Genomic DNA, 18,494 nt, shown 5'->3' on the forward strand with positions numbered 1-18,494 from the left:
CGGTGATAATGTTGTGCGGTCACCTCTTTCCTGGCTCTGACCAGGGTAGGGATGACCTCTTCCGGAATGCCTTTTTCCCTTAGGATCCGGCGTTCACCCGCCCTGGCGTCAACGCAGCTGCGGTAAATCTTGGAACAGACATGATTCTTGCTGAATCAAGACCCTTCTTAGTATCTCTTGAAGTTCCGGGTACCAAGACCTTCTTGGCCAAACCGGAGCCACGAGTATAGTTCTTACTCCTCTCCTTCCTATCATTCTCAATACACTGGGTATGAAAGGCAGAGGATGGAACACATACACCGACTGGTACACCCACGGTGTTACCAGAGCGTCCCAGCTATTGCCTGAGTGTCTCTTGACCTGGCGCTTCATGTGGGACGCCATCATGACCACCTTTGGTCTTTCCCAACGGTTTACAATCATGTGGAAACTTCCAGATTAAGTTCCCACTTTTCCGGATGGAATTCATACATGCTGAGGAAATCTTCCCAGTTGTCCACTCCCGGAATGAACACTGCTGACAGCATTATCACATGATTTTTCGCCCAGCGAAAAATCCTTGCTATCATTGCCCTCCTGCTTCTTGTGTCGCCCCGTCTGTTAACGTGGGCGACTGGTATGATGATGTCCTACTGGATCAGCACCGGTTGACTTTGAAGCAGAGGTCTTCCTAGGCTCAGAGCATTGTAAATTGCCCTTAGCTCCAGTATATTCATGTGGAGAGAAGTCTCCAGACTTTACCACACTTCCTTGGAAATTTCTTCCCTGTGCGACTGCTCCCCAGCCTCTCAGGCTGGCATCCGTGGTCACCAGAACACAGTCCTGAATGCTGAACGTGCTGCCCTCTAGAAGATGAGCACTCTGCAGCCCCCACAGAAGAGACACCCTTGTCCTTGGAGACAGGATTATCCGCTGATGCATCTGAAGATGCGATCCGGACCATTCGTCCCGCAAATCCCCCTGAAAAAATTTTTTGCGTGAGATCTGCCGAATGGAATCGCTTCGTAAGAAGCCACCATTTTTCCCAGGACTCCTGTGCATTGATGCACTGATACCTGGTCTGGTTTTAGGAGGTTTCTGACTAGTTCGGATAACTCCCTGGCTTTCTCCTCCAGGAGAAAACCTTTTTCTGGACTATGCCCAGAATCATTCCTAGGAACAGCAGACGTATCGTCGGAAAACGGCTGCGATATTTGGAATATTTAAAATCCACTCGTGCTGTCGTAGAACTACTTTAGATAGTGCTCTTCCGACGTCCAACTGTTCTCTTGAACTTGCCCTTTTCAGGATATCGTCCAAGTAAGGGATAATTAAGATGCCTTTTTTCTTTGAAGAATCATCTTTTTGGCCATTACCCTGGTAAAGGCCCGGGGTGCCGTGGATACTTCAACGGCAGCGTCTGAAACTGATATTGACAGTTCTGTACCACGAACCAGAGGTATCCTTGTTGAGAAGGACAAATTTGGACATGGAGGTAATCCTTGATGTCCAGGGACACCATATAGTCCCCTTTTTGGTTCGCTATCACTGCTCTGAGTGACTCCATCTTGATTTGAACCTTTTTATGTAAGTGTTCAAAGATTTCAGATTTAGACTACGTCTCACCAAGCCGTCTGGCTTCAGTACCACAATATAGTGTGGAAGACTAATACCCTTTTCCTTGTTGTAGGAGGGGTACTTTGATTATCACCTGCTGGAAATACAGCTTGTGAATCTTTTCCAATACTGCCTCCCTGTCGGAGGAAGCCGTTGGTAAAGCAGACTTCAGGAACCTGCGAGGAAAAGATGTCTCGACTCTCCAATCTGTACCCCTGGGATAATACTTGTACGATCTAGGGGTCAACTTGCGAGTGATCCCACTGCGCGCTGAGACTCTTGAGACTACCCCCCCACCTCACCTGAGTCCGCTTGCACGGCCCCAGCGTCATGCTGAGGACTTGGCAGACGTGGTGGAGGGCTTCCTTTCCTGGGAAGGGGCTGCCCGCTGCAGTATACTTCCCTTACCTCTATGTCTGGGCAGATATGACTGGCCTTTTGCCCGCTTGCCCTCATGGAAACGGAAGGATTGAGGCTGAAAAGACGGTGTCTTTTTCTACTGAGATGTAACTTGGGGTAAAAAGGTTGGATTTCCCAGCTGTTGCCGTGGTCCCCAGGTCCGATGGACCGACCCCAACTAACTCCTTCCCTTTATACGGCAATACTTCCATGTGCCGTATGGGATCTGTATCACCTGACCACTGTCGTGTCCATGACATCTTCTGGGAGATATGGACAACGCACTTATCTTGATGCCAGAGTGCAAATATCCCTCTGTGCATCTCGCGTACATATATATAGAATGCATCCTATTAAATGCTCTATATCAATAATATATTTTCAGTCAGGGAATCCGACCAAGCCAACCCAGCACTGCATCTCCAGGCTGATGGCGATCGCTGGTCGCAGTATATACTTTTTAGGATATTTTTCCAGCTTCCTATCAGCTGGCTCCTTGAGGGCGGCCGTATCTGGAGACGGTAACGCCACTTGATAAGCGTGTGAGCGCCTTATCCACCCTAAGGGGTGTTTCCCAACGCGCCCTAACTTCTGGCGGGAAAGGGTATAACGCCAATATTTGCTATCGGGGTAACCCCACGCTTCATCACACACTTCAGTTTATTTTATCTGATTCAGGAAAAACTACAGGTAGTTTTTTCACTCCCACATAATACCCTTTTTTTTGTGGTACTTGTAGTATCAGAAATATGTAACACCTCCTTCATTGCCCTTAACGTGTGGCCCTAATGAGAAATACGTTTGTTTATTCACCGTCGACACTGGATTCAGTGTCCGTGTCTGTGTCTGTGTCGACCGACTGAGGTAAATGGGCGTTTTTAAAGCCCCTGACGGTGTTTCTGAGACGCCTGGACCGGTACTAATTGTTTGTCGGCCGTCTCATGTCGTCAACCGACCTTGCAGCGTGTTGACCTTCTCACGTAATTTTCTCAATAAGCCACCCATTTCGGTGTCGACTCCCTAGAGAGTGACATCCCCATTACAGGCAATTGCTCCGCCTCCTCACCAACATCGTCCTCATACATGTCGACACACACGTACCGACACACAGCACACACACCGGGAATGCTCTGACAGAGGACAGGACCCCACTAGCCCTTTGGAGAGACAGAGGGAGAGTTTGCCAGCACACACCAAAAACGCTATAATATATATAGGGACAACCTTATATAAGTGTTTCTCCCTTATAGCATCTTTATATATATATTAATATCGCCAATTAGTGCCCCCCCTCTCTGTTTTAACCCTGTTTCTGTAGTGCAGTGCAGGGGAGAGCCTGGGAGCCTTCTCTCCAGCCTTTCTGTGAGAGAAAATGGCGCTGTGTGCTGAGGAGATAGGCCCCGCCCCTTTCTCGGCGGGCTCGTCTCCCGCTCTTCAACGGATTATGGCAGGGGTTAAATATCTCCATATAGCCTCTGGGGGCTATATGTGAGGTATTTTTAGCCAATATATAGGTTTTCATTTGCCTCCCAGGGCGCCCCCCCCCAGCGCCCTGCACCCTCAGTGACTGCGTGTGAAGTGTGCTGAGAGGAAAATGGCGCACAGCTGCAGTGCGCTACCTTTAGAAGACTGCAAGAGTCTTCTGCCGCCGATTCTGGACCTCTTCTTACTTCAGCATCTGCAAGGGGGCCGGCGGCGCGGCTCCGGTGACCATCCAGGCTGTACCTGTGATCGTCCCTCTGGAGCTGATGTCCAGTAGCCAAGAAGCCAATCCATCCTGCACGCAGGTGAGTTCACTTCTTCTCCCCTCAGTCCCTCGTTGCAGTGATCCTGTTGCCAGCAGGACTCACTGTAAAATAAAAAACCTAAGCTAAACTTTTTCTAAGCAGCTCTTTAGGAGAGCCACCTAGATTGCACCCTTCTCGGCCGGGCACAAAAATCTAACTGGAGTCTGGAGGAGGGTCATAGGGGGAGGAGCCAGTGCACACCACCTGATCGGAAAGCTTTACTTTTGTGCCCTGTCTCCTGCGGAGCCGCTATTCCCCATGGTCCTTTCAGGAACCCCAGCATCCACTAGGACGATAGAGAAAGGACAATTTTTCAGAGTGTGTGGCTCCAATAAACAAAGAACTCTGGCTAGTGCAAGAGGTAATTTTACCTTGGGATAATGGTTCCCCGTTTAACCCACAAATCTCAATTTCCGATGCCAAGGGTACTAAGGGAACAGAGTGTTTCAGGGCGAATTGGCGTTCCATAAAAACCCCGTCGTCCCCACTGTCCACAAAGGCCTCGGTCTTGACAGTTTGACCGAGGATCTTCAAGGTCACCGGAATGATAAAAGTCTTCTTGGGAAATTCTGACTTCTGGCCTGACAGGATATTTCCCATCACCCTCAGGCCCTGAAGTTTTCCGGCTTTTCTGGGCATGATACTACCACATGACCTTTATTCCCACAGTACAAACACAACCCCTGCTGTCTCCTCCGCGTCTTCTCACGCGAGGAGAGGCGGGTAGCCCCAATCTGCATAGGCTCCTCAGAAAATTCCTCAGAGTCTGAGGTTCCCTTGGGAAGGAAGGAAATCTCAGTCTCCCTTTCAAGCCTACGCTCTCTCAGCCGTCTATCCACCCGGATGGATAACTGCATGAGCTGATCCAAGCTATCAGGCAAGGGATATTGTACCAGTTGGTCCTTTATCTGGTTAGAAAGACCTCTTCGGTACTGGTGTCTCAGGGCTGGGTCATTCCACTGGGTATCATGGGCCAACCTCCGAAACTCCGTACAGTAAACCTCAACTGGCCTTCGCCCTTGCTTAAGGATCGAAATCTGAGCCTCGGCTGAGGCCGTCTTGTCAGGGTCATCATACAACATGCCCAGTGCCGTAAAAAAAGCATCAACACTTTTAAGCGACGGACAGTCAGGCTGCAACCCATATGCCCAGACCTGTGGGTCTCCTTGTAGCAAGGAAATCACTATGCCCACCCGCTGAATCTCCGACCCAGAAGACTGAGGCCTAAGCCGGAAGTATAGCTTGCAGCTCTCCTTGAAACAAAAGAACTGCGAGCGATCTCCAGAAAAAAGATCCGGGAGATTTACTTTCGGCTCCTTAACCCCTGCAGATGCTGCTGCTGCGGGAGCTCCGCCAGCAGCCTGGGAGGTGTGCATTTTAATGGACAAATAATTAAATTGTCGAGTCAGGACCTGCACCTGATCGACCACCTGTTGCAACGTATTTTGAGGGGTATGCTCCATATTCCCACAAAATTTCAACAGGAGTATTAGGCTGCTGAATATGTTATGCACACCAGTGCCTGCAGGAAAGTACTGGTGTCAGAACTGTTATGCACTCCAGTGTCTGCAGGAATGTACTGGTGTTTGAACTGTTATGCAAAACAAATGGACTCACAGACAAACTGGGGAATATGACATAACGTACACAGAAGGTGATAGAGTAACAAAATACACACAAAGTGAACAGAGAAGCCCAGAGGTTAAGGAACTGGGTATCTCCCTTGTATTAGAACTGCTCAGATGGAAAAAGCAAGATGTTGTGTTTTAATACGTAGAGAACCCGAAATGCTGTTGCTAAGGGCAACAGCAAAACCCTAAAGGGTTACCAATGGGTGTGGCAGTAAACTCCTTGGTCAGAGATGGAATGATAGACACAAGGAGAGTCTCCACAATCCTGATTCTCACTTGCAGTGCACAGGTTTTAGCTTACTGCCACTAAACTGACCCCTGACACCTAGCACAGTGAGACAGGATTAGACAGGCAAGTCTTAGAATACAGCCGCAAACTTGCTAAGTTCACAGAGTAGTAACAGAACCCCAGCAAGCTAAACGACTGACTCCAGTCTTACTGCTAGGTCTGGATTGGCAGAGTGTAATACCAAATCCCCAGGCCTATTTGCAGTAAGCAACAAACAAACAAACAGAAAGCTACACAGTACTGGCTAACTTTCATGAACTGACTAACCAACAAAGATTCAGCAGCATCTGCTTACCCTGAAAAGAGGCCTTATATAGCAGGTGCTGTCCACGCCCCACTCAGACCTCACAGACTGTGAGCACAAAAACCAGCACCGGATCCCCTGCCGTGCACAGAGCCTGTAACCACTGCACAGCAAAAGACCCGAACCGGAGTATCAGCTGCGCTCAGGTTACTCCACTAGCACTTGTCTCCTGGTTGCCATGACGACGTGGCAGCACAGGGCAGGAGACCCTAACAGCATGCTGGGATGTGTAGTTTCTCAACAGCTGGAGGGCCGCAGTTTGGACATGCTATGAAAACACAGGCTTTTCCCCCTGTATACTGTGTCAACACAGGCAGCTCCCCCTGTATATTATGTCAACACAGGCCGCTCCTCCTGTATACTATGACAACACAGGCTGTTCCCCCTGTATACTATGTCAACACAGGCCGCTCCCCCTGTATACTATGACAGCACAGGATGCTACCCCTGTATATTATGACAACACAGGCCACTCCTCCTGTCTATTATGACAATAAATGCCACTCCCCCTGTATATTATGTCAACACAGGCCACTCCTCCTGTATACTATGACAACACAGGCTGTTCCCCCTGTATACTATGTCAACACAGGCCGCTCCCCCTGTATACTATGACAGCACAGGATGCTACCCCTGTATATTATGACAACACAGGCAGCTTCCCCTGCATATTATGACAACACAGGTCACTGCCCCTGTATACTATGACAGCACACGATGCTACCCCTGTATATTATGACAACACAGGCCGCTCCTCCTGTATACTATGTCAACACAGGCCGCTCCCCCTGTGTACTATGACATCACAGGATGCTACCCCTGTATATTATGACAACACAGGCAGCTCCCCCTGCATATTATGACAACACAGGTCACTGCCCCTGTATACTATGACAGCACACGATGCTACCCCTGTATATTATGACAACACAGGCCGCTACTCCTGTATACTATGACAGCACAGGATGCTACCCCTTTATATTATGACAACACAGGCCACTCCTTCTGTATAGAAAGACAATACATGCCGCTCACCCTATATAATAATAGTAACAAGACACCACAGGCACCTCCCCCTGTATAAAAGGGCAACACAGCTCGCTCCCCCTGTAGAGTAGGACAACACATAGCGCTCCCCTGTATAGTATAATGCCATTATATGTATAGAATAGCGGTAACGGCGGGGTCTGCGCCACCTGTATTATGGTAACACCGGGGTCTGCGCCTCCTGTATTACGGTAACGGCGGGGTCTGTGCCACCTGTGTTACGGTAGCGGTGGGGTCTGCACCACCTGTATTATGGTAACGGCGGGGTCTGCGCCCCCTGTATTACGGTAACGGTGGGGTCTGCGCCGCCTGTATTACGGTAACGGGGGGGTCTGCGCTATCTGTATTATGGTAACGGCGGGGTCTGCGCTACCTGTATTATGGTAACGGCGGGGCATGCGCCACCTGTATTACGGTAACGGCGGGATCTGCGCTACCTGTATTACGGTAACGGCGGGGTCTGCGTCACCTGTATTACGGTAACGGGGGGGGGGGGGGTCTGCGTCACCTGTATTACGGTAACGGCGGGGTCTGCGCCTCCTGTATTACGGTAACGGCGGGGTCTGCGCCACCTGTATAATGGTAATGGCGGAGTCTGCGCCACCTGTATTACGGTAACGGCGGGGTCTGCTCCACCTGTATTACGGTAACGGTGGGGTCTGCGCCTCCTGTATTACGGTAACGGTGGGGTCTGCGCCACCTGTATTACGGTAACGGCAGGGTGTGCACCACCTGTATTACGGTAACGGCGGGGTCTGCTCCACCTGTATTACGGCAGCGGCGGGGTCTGCGCCACCTGTATTACAGTAATAGGACACTAGAGTGTCAGCCACCTGTACAGGGATAATGCAGCACCAGAGGCTGCTCCAGCTGCACTATAACAAGGCACCAGAGGCTGCTCCCCCTGTAGTACAGAACCTGACACCAGAGCTGCTCAGCCTATAGAATAATAATAATAATATCATTACCTGCTGCCAGACACAGCAATGGCTGCTCTCTGCTCCTGCTGCCTTGTGGGAATGATAGAAGGAAGGCGGAGCTCAGACCAGGGGAAAATGGCCGCCGCTCCTGACGTCACTGCACGGTAGATGCTAGAATCAAGTGGGCTAAGGGACCTTTTCCATTTGGGGGAGGAGTTACGACACAAGGGGGAGGAGCTACGCCAGCGGGATAGTTCCTCTACTGTCCACGCCACCAACTATTACCTTTAGTAATTAGGAGGTGAGCGAAGCGGAGCGGAGCGAGCCACCGTGCCCGAAGCGTGACGAGCGAAGCGAGCCCGCGAGGGTACTTTTCGGGTACCCTGTTCGCCCGTAGCTCCTCCCCCTGTCGACGTAGCTCCTCCCCTCAATACGTCACAAGGTCCCTTCAGCCCCTCCGATATAGAACCAACCGTCACTGCACGGACAGGGAACCTATTGCTGATGCCTGACTGGTCTACAAGAAAATGGCCGCCGGCCTCTTCCACTGAGGACATGTATGGTAATAGTCATTACAGAGTGCTGGGCTTTGGGCGGGGTGGAGGAGGGGAGGGCCCAGTAACCAGGTAGCAGCCGTTGCCAATCATACCCTACTTCCTGCCTGTGCGTTCCACCTTACTTCCGGACTGTGCGTTCCACATGCAGGAAGTGAGTTTTCATCGACTTGTGCAGCCTCACAGTGTTCGTGGAGATCAGGTAATGGCGTCTTACTATACAGGGGGAGCAGCCTGTGGTGTCCTGTTATTATTACTATACAGGGGGAGCAGCCTGTAGTGACCTGTTATTATTATTATTATACAGGGGGAGCGGCCTGTGGTGTCCTGTTATTAATATTATTATTATTATACAGCAGGAGCAGCCTGTGGTGTCTTGTTATTATTATACAGGATGAGCAGCCTGTGGTGTCCTATTTTTATTATTATTATTATTATTATTATACAGGTGGAGGAGCCTGTGGTGTCCTGATATTATTTGTATAGTCCTGTTATTATTATTATTATTATTATTACTACTATTATTATTATTATACAGAGGGAGCAGCTTGTGGTGTCCTGTAATTATTATTATTATACAGGAGGAGCAGCTTGTGGTGTCCTGTTATTATTATACAGGGGGAGTAGCCTGTGGTGTCCTTTTATTATTATTATACTGGAGGAGCAACCTGTGGTGTCCTGTTAATAAAGACATGTTATTATTTTTATGCTGGGGTGCAGCCTTTAGTGTCGTTGTTATTATTATTATTATTATTCATTTTATTATATGAAACTGTGGGGATTGAAAATATTGCTCAAATTCTCGGATATATTAAAGCAGAGACCATAATATCCCTGGCATGTGTAACAGATGATAATTGAAGCAGTATGAAGAAAATGTATATCACACACCTGGGAGTGTCACAGTGACATCATTTAGATCTATAGTAATAAAGGTACATGACTGGGGAGGTAAAGGGATCTGGGAGTGTCACTTTGACATCACTTATATCTATAGTAATAATACAGGGACATGACTGGGGAGGTGAGGGGATCTGGGAGTGTCACAGTGATGTCACTTATATCTATAGTAATAATACAGGGACATGACTGGGGAGGTGAGGGGATCTGGGAGCATCACTGTGACCTTATATCTATAGTAATAATACAGGGACATGACTGGGGAGGTGAGGGGGACCTGGGAGTGTCACAGTGACAAGAGAAAGAAAGTAGACTTCTTTGTGGGCCCACTCTTGTGAAGAAATAATTAGATATTCTCAAAGAGTAAAATATAACTTTTATTACAAATGATTAAGAAATTATTCAATCTCCTGAGAACAAATAATGTCTCCTGCCGCCTTTCCCCTGCCTGTCTCCTGCCGCCTTTCCCCTGCCTGTCTCCTGTTGCCTTTACCCCGTCTGTCTCCTGCCGCCTTTCCCCTGCCTGTCTCCTGCCACCTCCACCCTGCAGCCCACCTGCCTGTCTCCTGCCGCCTTTTCCCTGCTTGTCGCCTTTTCCCTGTCTCCTGCTCCCCCTGGCCGGTCTCCTGCCGCCTTTCCCCTGTCTCCTGCCACCCCCTCCCTGTCTCCTGCCACCTCCTTGCCTGTCTCCTGCAACCTTTCCCCTGCCTGTTTCCTGCAACCTTTCCCCTGCCTGTCTCCTGCAACCTTTTCCCTGCCTGTCTCCTGCCGCCTTTCCACCTCCTGTCTTCTGCCACCTCCTTGCCTGTCTTCTGCCACCTTTGCTACACCATCAGCTGGATCTGTGAATCCTGAGGTCACAGAGACTGTACACCGCAGCTCCATGAATGAGGCCATGAAATTTCCCTCAGGAGACCCTGTCCCTTCACAACCAATTCTCACCCTTACACCACTTCATGGCTGCAGCCATACTCGTCTGACAACTCAGGACACATAGAGCACATGCTCCGTACGGGTCCTGCACATGAGCGGTGTACCGAACATCAGTTCATTGTGACTCCACCCACAATAGCGCTACACTCTAGATCAGTCCCACTATGCAGTACAGCCTTATGGTGCTGGGTCACAGGAACCTTGGAGACACTGACCAGGACTCTGTGGCTGTGAGCAAATAGGAGACTTAATGACCACTCTATTTTATATTTACTATGTTACATGTGCAATATGTTTTATGTATTATATTTATTCCAAGGAACTCCAGCTGTGGGGAACGGAGTCTTTATTACACATTACACGTTCTGTATTCTCTCTGATTCACAAAGGATGGACAAGGACAGGAGTCACAGGACTGAAAAGATAATAAATATCACCCTGGAGATCATCTACCTACTGACTGGGGAGGTGAGTGGATCTGGGAGCGTCACAGTGACCTTATATCTATAGTAATAATACAGGGACATGACTGGGGAGGTGAGGGGATCTGGGAGCATCACTGTGACTTTATATCTATAGTAATAATACAGGGACATGACTGGGGAGGTGAGGGGATCTGGGAGCATCACTGTGACATCACATATCTATAGTAATAATACAGGGACATGATTGGAGAGGTAAGGGGAACTGGGAGTGTCACAGGGACCTTATATCTTTAGTAATGATACAGGAACATAACTGGGGAGGTGAGCGGATCTGGGAGCGTCACAGTGACCTTATATCTATAGTGATAATACAGGGACATGACTGGGAAGGTGAGGGGATCAGGGAGCATCACTGTGGCCTTATATCTATAGTAATAATAGAGGGACATGACTGGGGAGGTGAGGGGATCTGGGAGCATCACTGTGACCTTATATCTATAGTAATAATACAGGAACATGACTGGGGAGGTGAGGGGATCTAGGAGTGTCACAGTGACATCACTTATATCTATAGTAATAATACAGGGACATGACTGGGGAGGTGATAGGATCTGGAAGCATCACTGTGACCTTATATCTATAGTAATAATACAGGGACATGACTGGGGAGGTGAGGGGATCTGGGTGCGTCACTGTGACATCTCTAATATCTATAGTCATAATACAGGAATATGACTGGGGATGTTAGGGAATCAGAGCATCACAGTGAGGTCACATATCTATAGTAATAATACAGGGATGTCACTGGGGAGGTGAGGGGATCTGGGAGCATTACAGTGACATCACGTATATCTATAGTAATAATACAGGGACTTGACTTGGGAGGTGATGGGATCTTGGAGATTCATAGTGACGTCACTCATCTATAGTAATAATACAGGGACATGACTGGGGAGGTGAGAGGATTTTAAAGCGTTACTGTTAAGTAACTTATATCTATAGTAAATACAGGGACTTGACTACGGAGGTGGGGGGATCTGGGAGCGGCGCAGTGATGTCACATATCTATAGCAATAACACAGGGGCATGACTGGGGAGGTGAGGTGATCTGGGATCGTCACAGTGGCATCACATATCTATAGTAAATACAGGGACATGACTGGGGAGGGAAGGGGATCTGGTAGCGACGCAGTGATGTCACATATCTATAGTAATAACACATGGACGTGACAGGGGAGGTGAGGTGATCTGGGAGTGTCACAGTGACATCACTTATATCTATAGTAATAATACAAGGACATGACTAGGGAGGTGAAGGGATCTGGGAGCATCACTTTGACGTCACATATATCTATAGTATTAATACAGGGACATAACTGCGGAGGTGAGGGGTTTGGGAGCGTCACAGTGATGTCACTTTTGTCTATAGTAATAAAACAGGGACATGACTGGGGAAGTGAGTGAATCTGGGAGTGTCACAGTGACATCACTTATATCTTTAGCAATAATTCAGGGACATGACTTGGTAGGTGAGGGGATCTGGGAGCATCACAATGACATCACTTATATCTATAGTAATAGTACAGTGATGTGACTGGGCAGGTGAGGGGATCTGGGATTGTCACAGTAGCATCACATATCTATAGTAAATACAGGGACATGACTGGGGAGGGAAGGGGATCTGGTAGTGACGCAGTGATGTCACATATCTATAGTAATAACACATGGACATGACAGGGGAGGTGAGGTGATCTGGGAGTGTCACAGTGACATCACATATCTATAGTAATCATACAAGGACATGACTGGGGAGGTGAAGGGATCTGGGAGCATCACTTTGACGTCACATATATCTATAGTATTAATACAGGGACATAACTGCGTAGGTGAGGGGTTTGGGAGCATCACAGTGATGTCACTTTTGTCTATAGTAATAAAACAGGGACATGACTGGGGAAGTGAGTGAATCTTGGAGTGTCACAGTGACATCACTTATATCTTTAGTAATAATTCAGGGACATGACTGGGGAGGTGAGGGGGTCTTGGAGCCTGACAGTGACATCACTTATATCTATAGTAATAATACAGGGACACGACTGAGGAGGTTAAGGGATCTTGCAGCTTCATAGTGACGTCACTTATATCTATAGTAATAATACAGGGACATGACTGGGGAGGTGATGGGATCTGGGAGTGTATATATTGATATTTGATGTCTCCACCATTACACAGGATTACACAATAGTGAAGAAGACATCCAATGGGTGTGAGACACCCAGCAGCCATCCCCGTGTATCAGGAGGACTGAGTAGAACCCAGAGCCCAATCACGGTGCCTCCACCTCACTCACTGACACATGAGAGACACAATGACAAGAAGATCCTGGAACTCACCAACAAGATCATTCAACTGCTGACTGGAGTGGTGACTGCTGGGAATGGGGCATTATACAGTAACAACGGGGGATGTGTCTGGGTGATGACTGGAGAGGTGACTGCTGGGAAGGGGACATTATACAGTAACACCGGGGGATGTGTCTGGGTGATGACTGGAGAGGTGACTGCTGGGAATGGGACATTATACAGTAACACCAGGGGACTTGTCTGGGTGATGACTGGAGAGGTGACTGCCGGGAATGGAGCATTATACAGTAACACCGGGTAATGTGTCTGGGTGATGACTGGAGAGGTGACTGCCGGGAATGGGGCATTATACAGTAAAACCGGGGGATGTGTCTGGGTGATGACTGGAGAGGTGACTGCTGGGAATGGGACATTATACAGTAACACCAGGGGATGTGTCTGGGTGATGCCTGGAGAGGTTACTGCTTGGAATGGGACATTATACAGTAACACCAGGGGACGTGTCTGGGTGATGACTGGAGAGGTGACTGCTGGGAATGTAACATTATACAGTAACACCGGGGGATGTGTCTGGGTGATGACTGGAGAGGTGACTGCTGGGAAGGGGACATTATACAGTAATACCGGGGAATGTGTCTGGGTGATGACTGGAGAGGTGACTGCTGGGAATGGGGCATTATACAGTAACACCAGGGGACGTGTCTGGGTGATGACTGGAGAGGTGACTGCTGGGAATGGGGCATTATACAGTAACACCGGGGGATGTGTCTGGGTGATTACTGTATCACTGTGTGTGTCTGGTTCCTATAATATGTCAGGATGTCACTGTCTATGTCTCCATGCAGGAGGAGGAGTATATAGAGGAACACAGGGGTCTGTACAAGGACGTGATGATGGAGAATCACCGGCCCCTCACATCACTGGGTAAGAGGAGACTGTCATGTATTGTACAGGGGAGAGCAGGTATGGGGGCCCCTATATACACACATCACCTGATAATCACATATATACACTGTACTCAGTCAATGTGTGTCTCCTACAGATGGACCCAGTAACAGATATACCCCAGTGAGACGTCCCCGTCCTCTGTATTCCCAGTATTGTACAGAGGAGAATCACAGAACCTCACAGGAGGATCAGGTAGGTGGGATTTAGGGTCTCCCAAATATACCAAAGTGACTGTCACTATAGAAACATAGAATTTGTCGACAGATAAGAACCACTTGGCCCATCTAGTCTGCCCCTTATTTTTTTATTTTTTTTATCACTAACCTTATTTGATCCTTATTTCTTTGTAAGGATATCCTTATGTCCATCCCATGCATGTTTAAATTGCTCTACTGTCTTAGCCTCTACCACCTCTGATGGGAGGCTATTCCACTTGTCCACTACCCTTTCTGTGAAATAATTTTTCCGCAAATTTCCCCTGAACCTCCCGCCCCCTCCAGTCTCAGTGCATGTCCTCGTGTCCTATTGCTTCTCTTCATTTGGAGAATGTTTCCCTCCTGGACTTTGTTAAAAGCCTTCATATATTTGAAAGTTTCTATCATGTCCCCCCTTTCCCTTCTCTGCTCCAAACTATACATATTGAGATTTCTTAGTCTTTCTGGGTATGTTTTGTGATGTAGGCCATGCACCATTTTAGTTGCCCTCCTTTGTACAGTTTCTAATGTATTAATATCCTTTTGAAGATATGGCCTCCAGAACTGAATACAGTATTCTAGATGAGGCCGTACCAATGACCTATACAGTGGCATTATTACTTCTTTCTTTCTGTTACTGATTCCTCTCCCAATGCAGCCAAGCATCTGACTAGCCTTTCTCATTGCTTTGTTACATTGCTTATCTGCCTTTATATCACCTGAAATAGTGACTCCTAGATCCCTTTCCTCCTCAGTAGTTTCCAGTATAGTGCCATTAATACTATATTTAGCTTTAGGATTTTTGAGACCCAAGTGCATGATTTTGCATTTTTTGGCATTAAACTGTAATTGCCAGACTCTTGACCATTCCTCTAGTCTACCTAGATCCTCAATCATTTGTTTTGCCCCACCTGGTGTGTCTACCCTGTTGCATACCTTTGTGTCATCTGCAAAAAGGCATACTTTCCCTTTAATGCCATTTGCAATGTCGCCAATAAAGATATTAAAAAGCACTGGTCCAAGTACAGATCCCTGGGGTACTCCACTGGTAACATTTCCCTCCTGTGAATGCACTCCATTTACCACAACTCTCTGTTTTCTATCATGTAACCAAGATCTTATCCATTCAATAATCCTAATATCCAATCCCAAACTTTCAAGTTTATTTAGCAGTCTGCGATGTGGACTGTGTCAAAAGCCTTACTAAAGTCTAGATAAGGTATATCCATGGCTCCACCTTTATCCATCACTTTAGTCACACAATCAAAAAAGTCAATAAGATTTGTTTGACATGATCTTCCCCCAGTGAATCCATGCTGTTTGGGATCCAGTAAATTGCCGGATTTGAGATAATCTACAACTCTTTCTTTTAAGAGTGTTTCCATCAATTTCCCTACTACTGATGTAAGACTCACTGGTCTGTAGTTGTTTGCCTCTTCCTTGCTTACACTTTTGTGCAGTGGGACTACGTTTGCTCTTTTCCAGTCCCCTGGAATTTCTCCTGTAGCTAATGACTGGTTGAATAATTCTGTCAATGGTGCTACCAGCACCTCTTTAAGTTCTTTTAATATCCTTGGATCTAATGTGTAGAGAAGCTGTATGTGTCTTATACAATCATATTATACTGTTTCACCTCAATTTAAATTGTATTTCTCTTTCATCCACTAGGGGACACTGGAGTCTTATACAGTAGGGGTCTAAAGCTTGCAACCGGAGGTGTGGCACAATCTAAAATTAGCATTGTCTGCACAGACGGCTCCTCCCCCTTCACATCCCTCCTCCCTCAGTTTGAAAAATTGTGCCTAGGAGGTAACATTACAGAAAACTCAGGCTGCGTCAACCTAATGAAAAGGGGGACAAAAGCCTTTGAATTAGAGAGACAATGATCCCATATAAAGGGATCTGCATCTCTCTATGGAAAATCCGGAGCACAGAGTCAGCATTTCCATGGGCAGTGAGTACTGGTGGTTAATATGGGCTTTAGATAGAAAGGAAGAGGCTATTAGCAGACTCCTTCCAATTCCCATAACTTGAGGTTTAAATAATTATTATTATCTGGCCAGTGTGCACGCTGCTGCCTCCAGGCTTCCTGTAACTTATGTCCTGGCAGACTAGCAGCGCAGCTCCCCCGCCGCCCGACTTCTTTTATACACACAGCGCATGCTCAAACACTCCCTGGCTGGCTTCTACTCCCGCTGCATGTCAGCTCCCCCCCCCCCCCCCCTCTACATCGGAGGGAGACGCATCGCGGCTGTCAGCGGCGGCATCCTCACATACAGCGGGGACGCGCACTGACCTCCCGCCACACGCTGAAATGGTTTCTCGCCCTCTCCCACCGCCAGCGGAGGGATACACAGCGCTCCTGTCAGTAGCAGCATCACACACACTACGGGCGCTTGGGAAGTGGGTCCACCGCCCGCTCAGATGATCTCTCGTCCCTTCCCGCCGCCAGCGGAGGGCTGAGGGTGACGACAAAGGGGGAAGTTAATAGAAACTGACCCTCTTGCTAGTAAGCCCGGCCTGGGGCAGCCGTTAAGGGGGTAGAGTGACCCTAGGAAGGACCCAGAGAGCCTTAGTAATATATATTTATTAAATAAATGGCGGCCATTTTTAAATGAATAGAGGCGCCAAAAGGACTCTCTCAGGCGTTATTACCTTTAGAATAGATGGGCTCCCTGGGCGGTCAGAGCAGAGGGACGGGTTATTATAATAGAGCAACTGCTCCCTCTACTGGACATTTGTATTTAGGACTCTCTCAGGCGTTATTACCTTTAGAATAGACGGGCTTCCTGGCCGGTCAGAGCAGAGGGAGGGGTTATTATAATAGAGCAACTGCTCCCTCTACTGGACATTTGTATTTAGGACTCTCTCAGGCGTTATTACCTTTAGAATAGACGGGCTTCCTGGCCGGTCAGAGCAGAGGGAGGGGTTATTATAATAGAGCAACTGCTCCCTCTACTGGACATTTGTATTTAGGACTCTCTCAGGCGTTATTACCTTTAGAATAGACGGGCTCCCTGAGCGGTCAGAGCAGAGGGACGGGTTATTATAATAGAGCAACTGCTCCCTCTACTGGACATTTGTATTTAGGACTCTCTCAGGCGTTATTACCTTTAGAATAGACGGGCTTCCTGGCCGGTCAGAGCAGAGGGAGGGGTTATTATAATAGAGCAACTGCTCCCTCTACTGGACATTTGTATTTAGGACTCTCTCAGGCGTTATTACCTTTAGAATAGACGGGCTTCCTGGCCGGTCAGAGCAGAGGGAGGGGTTATTATAATAGAGCAACTGCTCCCTCTACTGGTCATTTGTATTTAGGACTCTCTCAGGCGTTATTACCTTTAGAATAGACGGGCTCCCTGGGCGGTCAGAGCAGAGGGACGGGTTATTATAATAGAGCAACTGCTCCCTCTACTGGACATTTGTATTTAGGACTCTCTCAGGCGTTATTACCTTTAGAATAGACGGGCTTCCTGGCCGGTCAGAGCAGAGGGACGGGTTATTATAATAGAGCAACTGCTCCCTCTACTGGACATTTGTATTTAGGACTCTCTCAGGCGTTATTACCTTTAGAATAGACGGGCTCCCTGGGCGGTCAGAGCAGAGGGACGGGTTATTATAATAGAGCAACTGCTCCCTCTACTGGACATTTGTATTTAGGACTCTCTCAGGCGTTATTACCTTTAGAATAGACGGGCTTCCTGGCCGGTCAGAGCAGAGGGACGGGTTATTATAATAGAGCAACTGCTCCCTCTACTGGACATTTGTGTTTAGGACTCTGCTGCAATGGATTTTCAATGGATTCTGACAGGCATTTTTATGCTTTAGATTTTCAAGGGACTTCTAAACAAAAGATCCCGATGAAATTATGGGAACGACTGGATCACAACCCCGACCTCAGAACTGAAATACATTTGGGTGTGTGAGGGTTGCAACGAGGCTGGTGATATTATTATTATAAATTGTTATTTTTTTGTTTTGTGTGTAGTGTTTAGAAAGATCCAGCTAGGGGGATCCAGTGTACCTTTACTCCCAGCACCCGTTACCGTCTTTCTGTTCCTATTATAAAGGGGGGAAGCACTGAAGAGCGCTCTGTGGGGTACGGCTTCAAATGTCAAAAGCACTTACCACCAACACTAAGACTTATTATGTTTCCACAAAATGTAGTAAGATGAGCAAGGGTGAGCGGCTCCTGGGTATGCGT

The sequence above is a fragment of the Pseudophryne corroboree genome (genome assembly GCF_028390025.1).
Source record: "Pseudophryne corroboree isolate aPseCor3 chromosome 3 unlocalized genomic scaffold, aPseCor3.hap2 SUPER_3_unloc_84, whole genome shotgun sequence".
NCBI lineage: Eukaryota > Metazoa > Chordata > Amphibia > Anura > Myobatrachidae > Pseudophryne > Pseudophryne corroboree.